Below are 7,898 nucleotides of genomic sequence, written 5' to 3' on the forward strand. Positions count from 1 at the left end.
GCAGGTGATTACTTTCAATGGCAACTTCAGTCTCATAAAAAACATCCAAGAGAAAAACAGTTGTTACGACTATCTCTGATAATTGCCAAAGTACCAGTACTTCTCAATATCACGTTTAAACTGTAGATTCAGAAATTTGTGTTTAAAAAAGAAAATCAAATGTAACCCTGAAAAATATTGCTAATAGATCAAATATAGGATTACTTCAATGACAAACATTTGACTAAATATTATTATGCTAGATGTTCCTGACCTCAACGGTGTACCATCTGGCCAACTAAAAAAAAAAAAAAAAGCATAGCCGGGCATGGTGGCGCATGCCTGTAGTCCCAGCTACCCGGGAGGCTGAGGCAGAAGGATCACTCAAGCCCAGGAGTTTGAGGTTGCTGTGAGCTAGGCTGACGCCACGGCACTCACTCTAGCCTGGGCAACAAAGCGAGACTCTGTCTCAAAAAAAAAAAAAAAAAAAAAAAAAGCAGTAAAACAAATGAAAACACACAAAAAAACTCCATTACATGTAATGTGAAGTTTGTATTTGTAGACACATGTTCAAATATACATACACACACGATGCTGTAACGTGAGTACTGAATGAGTGGTATAAAGAGAAACTAAAAGAAATTATAAAAAAATAACTAAAAGGAGCCGGGCGCGGTGGCTCACGCCTGTAATCCTAGCACTCTGGGAGGCTGAGGCGGGCGGATTGCTCGAGGTCAGGAGTTCGAAACCAGCCTGAGCAAGAGCGAGACCCCGTCTCTACTATAAATAGAAAGAAATTAATTGGCCAACTAATATATATATAAAATTAGCCGGGCATGGTGGCGCATGCCTGTAGTCCCAGCTACTCGGGAGGCTGAGGCAGCAGGATTGCTTGAGCCCAGGAGTTTGAGGTTGCTGTGAGCTAGGCTGACGCCACGGCACTCACTCTAGCCTGGGCAACAAGCGAGACTCTGTCTCAAAAAAAAAAAAAAATAACTAAAAGGAAAAAAAAGCAAATCAGCTAGGAAAGCTCTGAGGAGAAAGTAGGACATGAGCTTGACCTTAAAGCATGGTTAGACCTTAAGTGGAGAGGCAAGAAGAAACATACCTATCACAGGCATGGTCAAGGAATAAGTATAATGGCAGAAATGCTTATGACACATTTGAAAAAAATAAGCAAAACAGGTCAGCTAACATGGAGAAATTTCATGAGAATTGGTAGATAAGCTGGAAAGGTGACTAGAAAGAAGCCTGATCATAGCAGACTTTGAATATCAAAGGTGTTTGGACCAGATTTTCTACGAAATTACAAGTTTTTAAGCAACATATCAATGTGAGCAGTGTTGTTTTGAAAATAATAATTTTCTACGGCCTGTAGGATAGATCAAATGGGAGAATGGAGACAGACAAAAACAACCAAGCAACAGAAACATCTTGTCAACAGACCCGTATCTATATTGTATGCACATCCCTGTATCCTTGGCTAACAATGTATTTCAAACCCAATGACAAACATTATACTTATCTATTTAGACACTATGCCCACTCATCATTTAATACACTTATCTTCTTATTTCTCAAACAATCCATTTATATAAAGAGCCAGCTTGGTATTTCCAATAATATAACCAATTCTTTTACAATTACCAAAACTCTACAGAAAGTTCATTTTAACAACTTGTTGAGAAATGAATATATTAGGTTATTAAGTATGGAATGTCCAATTTCCTTAAGTACTAAGTTTGACAACTGATATGTCTGATGTTTCACTTTGACACTTATTGTTTTATTTTTTATCATTAAGGTACATCCTCATTCTTTCAAATGGCTTGGTTTGGCTTGTGATTATCTTTCAAATTTTTTTTTTAGAGAAATTTTTGTAAAATCATGGATAAGTCAAAAATTCATGTTATTTCTGAATATGAGTTCTGTTGAGGAACTAATGCAGCACAGACAGCTTGAAATAGCAACCAAATGTTTGGGAAGGATGTGGTTAATGGACACACAATGCGTAGACAGTTTGAGAAGTCCCACCCTGGTGATTTTAATCTTGAAAATGAGCCATGTGGGTGATCTGAGACCATGGTGAATAATGATGAGCTGAAAGCTATAGTGGATGTAGTGGAGATGCAAATCCATCTCAACCTATGGATAAATTAGCAGCAAGATTTGACGTTACTATTCCAACAACGTTGGACCATTTGAAACAAATCAGCAAGGTAAAAAAGCTGGATAGATGGGTACTACATGAATTAAATGAGCATCAGAAGGGAAATTGTCTTGAAGCTTGCCATTCTTTGCTGTCACAACATAAAGGCGAACCATTTCTACACCATATTGTTACCCATGATGAAAAATGGATTCTTTTTGACAATCGCAAGTGTTCAACACAATGGTTGGGTAAAGATGAAGTGTCGAAACACAGTCCAAAACTGAACATTCATCACAAAAAGCTAATGGTTTCTGTTTGATGGTCCTGCACTTGGTATTATCCACTGGGGCTTCATGAAACCTGGTCAATGAATTACAGCTGATGTCCACTGCAAACAATTACACGAAATAACGAGGATGCTTTCAATTAAGCAGCCAAGATTGGTCAATAAAGACAGGCCAATGCTCTTGCAAGACCACACATCACAAAAACCAACGCTGCTCAAACTGCAGAAGCTGGACTTGAAAACTCTGTCATCCACCATATTCACCAAACCTTGCAAAAACTGACTACCACTTGTTCCAGGCTTTGGACCATTTCTTGCAAGGAAAGATATTCAATTCTCAACAAGCTGTGGAAAATGCCTTTTGCAATTTCACTGCCACTCGCTCTCCAGGCTTCTTCACTGCTGGCATAGGCAAACTACCATTAAGATGGCAAAACCATGTCAACAGTTTAGGTGCATATTTTAATTGTACTTCTTGTTTGAGATATAATAAATTTTGATTCAAAATCAGACATTTCATATTTAACAACCCAATAGTTTGGTCTGAGTATTTCAGCTGCTAAATTTAATTGTTTAAGGAAGGAGTGAAATGCAGCTAATGGACAATGGAAATAAAAAACAGCCCATACCTAAGGTTTTTATTTTCAACACAGAGCAAAAGATTCAATTCTCTGTAGATGTGTATTTCATAGATCTGCCATGGTATGCTCCTTGGATCACAATAAAGTTTAATTTTAAAGTATAATCTATACAGTTCGCGAACTAAAGCACAGACTCTGGAAGTAGATTAAAAACCAGCCATTGGCCGGGCGCGGTGGCTCACGCCTGTAATCCTAGCTCTTGGGAGGCCCAGGCGGGCGGATTGCTCAAGGTCAGGAGTTCAAAACCAGCCTGAGCAAGAGCGAGACCCCGTCTCTACTATAAATAGAAAGAAATTAATTGGCCAACTGATATATATATAAAAAATTAGCCGGGCATGGTGGCGCATGCCTGTAGTCCCAGCTACTCGGGAGGCTGAGGCAGAAGGATCGCTCGAGCCCAGGAGTTTGAGGTTGCTGTGAGCTAGGCTGACGCCATGGCACTCACTCTAGCCTGGACAACAAAGCGAGACTCTGTCTCAAAAAAAAAAAAAAAAAAAAACAAAAAACCAGCCATTGGAAAACAGCAAACAGAAAAACAACAAAAAAAAGGTTGCCATTTAAAAGTTGCCTGGATCTCTAGTTTTCAAAAATAGTTTCAATCTGAGGCATCTGATTTTGTGAATCAGAAATAATGATACTAAACTTTTAGAATAAAGATGGCCCAGCACTTTTCATGGGAATTTATCTGTTCAACTAAAAAACATGAATGGCTAGGGCTTTATAAATTTATTTTAATTAAAATTACCTGAGAATTTGCAAATACAAAAATAAAAACTAGAAACTACAACTGAAAATTATTAAGTGTATAACAGCAATTACTCAGAGTGTCTTGGCTATTACATAGCTTGTATAATCTGCAATTTCTAAGCACATTTTATACCAACTTATTTCAGACGGCTTAGGAGGCCAAACTGTTTTAAATTTTCCCTTAATTTCTATTTTATGTGGCAGGACGCCAGGATGGGGTACTTTAGTAGAACAAAACTTCATGAAGTTCACCTGCTGGTAAAAATTACTGGCATGAGACAATCAGAACTAACCAAAAAATGTCTTCCCTTCAGCAAGCATAATTTTTTTCCTGAACTAATGATATAATAATGGCAAACATATATAGGATTTGGTATAAGCTAGGTATTACTCTAAACAATCTACATGTATTACCTCATTTAGTTTTCACACTAGCTTCCAAGGTAGGAAATGTTATTATCCTCATTTTACAAGTACAATTCTCTATTTCACAGATGGGGACACTGAGGCAGGAGTCTGGTGGAGCTGGGAATCCATTATTTAAAAATAATAGTTTTATTCTTTATTTCCATGCTCTTAACCACCTTATGTTTGTAACAGCAGTTCCAGAATACCCTGTTAAGACAACTGCCACTAAATTAAAAGGTCTTTACTTTTACATTTCTACCTTATATTACATATATCAATATGATCTAGTGATGAATCTAAATATAAAAGCTCTATAAAAACAAGAAAAAAACCAGAACTCTAGTCCAGTTTCAAAGGCGTGTGTTTTGCTTTTTGTTTTTAAGTTAGATGAAAAGGAAATGAATAACCAGTACTTACACCAGTTATTATGTTTATCTTCAAAAACAATAAAAGCTTTAACTGTAAAGCAAGGGCCATACATAGAATAAGCAAAAACAAGTTACAATGAAAATAATAACAAGGCAGTTTCATATTCAGAGAAAAAAGTCGGCAAAATGATTTGTTTTCCACCTTATTTTTCTTATCTTTCATTATAAATTTTGAGAAAATAGCTTCCAGTGTTCTGGGACAAGAAAGAATAGTATCTTCAATGTGAAAAGCATTTAAATTTTTCTTTATTGCTCTCTTCTCCCTAGAGCATTTCAAAATCACTTAGGGTCAAACACTGCAGGGTCAAACGTGAATATGGCTTTTAAGCCTGGATCTAAAGAGAACATCAAAAAATGGCAAACTAAAAGCTGAGAGTCAGACGCTTCACGGAAAAGGAAAATACGCAAAGGAGAGGGGATCGTGAAAGAGAAATGTTTTTTCTGAGGAGGGCTGGCTGGTAAGGATGTGGAGGTGGGAAAAGAGAGCACCACAAGAAAAGAAACTATTCTCTCGATTACGGTTTCCAAAATGAATTTAACAAGCCCCAAGGATAGAGATGGACTCTAACTGGAAGGGAGGTCAAACGGAGCTTACTGTAGGGAAAAGACGCAAAATTCACAAGTGTCAGCTACAAGAAAAACAAGACAGTCCGGCAACTGGAGAGACGAGACTGCGCCTGAGCTACAAACACGGAGCAGAGGAAGGCAGGCAGCAGACGAGGCACAGGGTGGCCTAGAGGAGAGACGGTCGCGCCCAGGCAGCGTTCACCTGAGAAAGCGGCGCAGGAACCGGTTGAGGACGCGGAGAGGAGACCGCGGCCCTGGGAGCGGACGCCCGCGAGAGGAGGCCCGAGCGCCGTCGAGACGGAGACGTACACGCCGAGGAAGAGCAGTGCGAGCCCCGACCCAAGTGGGGACTGGCGGGAGGGCCCAGGAGGCTGCGGCGAGGACGGAGGGGAAGGTGGACAGGGGGTGAAGTCCCCTGAGACGCAGCGTACACCCGAGAGGCCCCGTCTCCGCCCCGGTGCCCACGGCCTTCAGCACCACCTGGCGCGCCCGCCGCCCCCAGCACGGCCCCAGTTCCCCCCCGCCCCCGGCGCCCGCGGCCTTCAGCACCACCTGGCGCGCCCGCCGCCCCGACACGGGCCCAGGGCGCGGGTCCCAGCCCCACGCGCCCACGCCCTCAGTCCGCACCTGACCGCGAAGCGTTCGGGATTATTGCCGGAAGTCACCCGCCGCCTCTCGCGGCACGGCGGGGAAGCCCCGCCCCGGTCGCGCTGATTGGCCGGTGTGGCTTCACGTGGAGGTGTTACTACCCGGTCCCAGAGGGGCGTGGGGCGCGCGTGCGTGCGCAGTGGGCTCCGCCCTGCTGCCCGTGCTGGGGCGGGACGTAGAGGAGCCCGGCGGCCCGCGTGCTGGAGGGCGGGTCATGACCGGGCGTGTCGTGAAAGAACAGGGCGGCTCGCATGGGACGGGGCGGGGCGTGGGGCCGGATGCCAAGAAGAGGGCAGGGTGTGGGACGGGGCGTGGTGCAGAGGAGAGGCGGGGCACAGAGAAATGGTAGGGGCGAGGAGTGGCAGGGCGCGGAGAAGCGGGTGGGGCGCGAAGGGGGGGCGGGGGCCGGGGCGTGACGCTTGGAAGGGGCGGGGCACTGCGTGGGAGGGGGCGGGGCACGGAGTAAGGGCGGAGTGCGGCATGGGATGGGGCGGGGCGGGGGCGGGGCAAGGAGAAGGGGCGGGGCACTGCGTGGGAGGGGCCGGGCACGGAGTAAGGGCGGAGTGCGGCATGGGATGGGGCGGGGCGGGGGCGGAGCAAGGAGAAGGGGCGGGGCACTGCGTGGGAGGGGCCGGGCACGGAGTAAGGGCGGAGTGCGGCATGGGATGGGGCGGGGCGGGGGCGGGGCGGGGGCGGGGCAGGGGCGGGGCAAGGAGAAGGGGCGGTGTGCTGAGAAGAGGCGGGGCGCGGAGTAGGGGCGGGTGCGGCTTGGGATGTGGCGGGGAGTGGGGCGGGGAGTGGGGCGGGGAGTGGGGCGGGGAGTGGGGCGGGGAGTGGGGCGGGGAGTGGGGCGGGGAGTGGGGCGGGGAGTGGGGCGGGGAGTGGGGCGGGGAGTGGGGCGGGGAGTGGGGCGGGGAGTGGGGCGGGGAGGGCCGTGCAGGGCGCGGCGGGGGGCCGGGCGGGACACGGAGAGGGGGGCAGGGCTGGGCGTGGGAAGGGACGGGCGGGTCCCGGGAGGCGCGCTGGGATGTTGCGCCCTAGAGGGGCTCTCAGGCCGTGTGGGGGGGCTGGAGACGCTTCCTCAGACGCGCCGCTGGTTGCCGCGCGGGGCCATGGGGCGCCCCGCTCTGGACAGTTAACAGGAGCGTGCAGATCTTTCCAGAGGCTGGAGACATCCTGGAGATGCGGCTTCAACACCGTGGGTTTCCCACGCAGGAGAAAGGACCTGGGCCAGTGGGAATAAGGGGCTATCGTGTTTTGGAAAAATGTTTTTGTAATTATTTCTAATGTGCTTGTGATAACAGTGTTTCTTGACTACATGCTTTTAAAGTCATGTAAGTGATTATGGACTGAAATTGGTGACGTTGCTTGCTGGTCCCAGCTTGGACACCTGCGCCCTTCATTCCTCTCTCTCTCTCCCTTATTCCCTGCCACCCTTCCCTCCCCTCCTTCCGCGCTTGCACATTATTCCATTGTGTGATGTATCATCTCTATTCAGATAGTTCTCATGGATGGGAACGGTTGTTTCAGTAGTTTGCTGTTATAAGTAGTGCCCAGTGCCTGTGTGAATGTTTAACTTGTGGAAGGGCATTTGCAAGTAAATTGCGATGATTGGGACTGTTGAGTCAAGGTTCAGTGCATATGGACTTTTGGTAGCTAAGGAGAGGCCAAGACACCACCACCGCAATAGGGGCCATAAGAACATTAAATTTGGCCAAATGTGCTAGCATCCACGCCATTCCAGTGGAGAAGTCACTGGCTGGACAGTGAGCAGGTAAAATAACTGCAGGACTCCACTCCACAGAATAACAGCAGAACCCACAGAGTGACACCAGGACTCCACAGAGTGACAGCTGAACCCACAGAGTGACACCAGAACTCCACAGAGTGACACCACGATTCCACAGAGTAACAGCTGAACCCACAGAGTGACACCAGGACTCCACAGAGTGACAGCAGAACCCACAGAGTGACACCAGGACTCCACAGAGTGACACCACGATTCCACAGAGTAACAGCTGAACCCACAGAGTGACACCAGG

At 46.9% G+C, this 7,898-nt stretch overlaps 1 protein-coding gene across 1 annotated transcript in view; it reads right to left on the reverse strand.

The window, feature by feature from the left end:
- FBXO25 (F-box protein 25) overlaps nt 1-5,990 on the reverse strand; it is a 55,990-nt gene extending 50,000 nt beyond the window's left edge. The window contains exon 1 of the mRNA XM_075997300.1: nt 5,836-5,990. The gene's annotated coding sequence lies outside the window, so the exon portion shown is untranslated. The remainder of the gene's footprint in view (nt 1-5,835) is intronic.
- Nucleotides 5,991-7,898: the final 1,908 nt, after the last annotated feature.

This window comes from Microcebus murinus, chromosome 24 (genome assembly GCF_040939455.1).
Source record: "Microcebus murinus isolate Inina chromosome 24, M.murinus_Inina_mat1.0, whole genome shotgun sequence".
In the NCBI taxonomy this organism is placed as follows: domain Eukaryota; kingdom Metazoa; phylum Chordata; class Mammalia; order Primates; family Cheirogaleidae; genus Microcebus; species Microcebus murinus.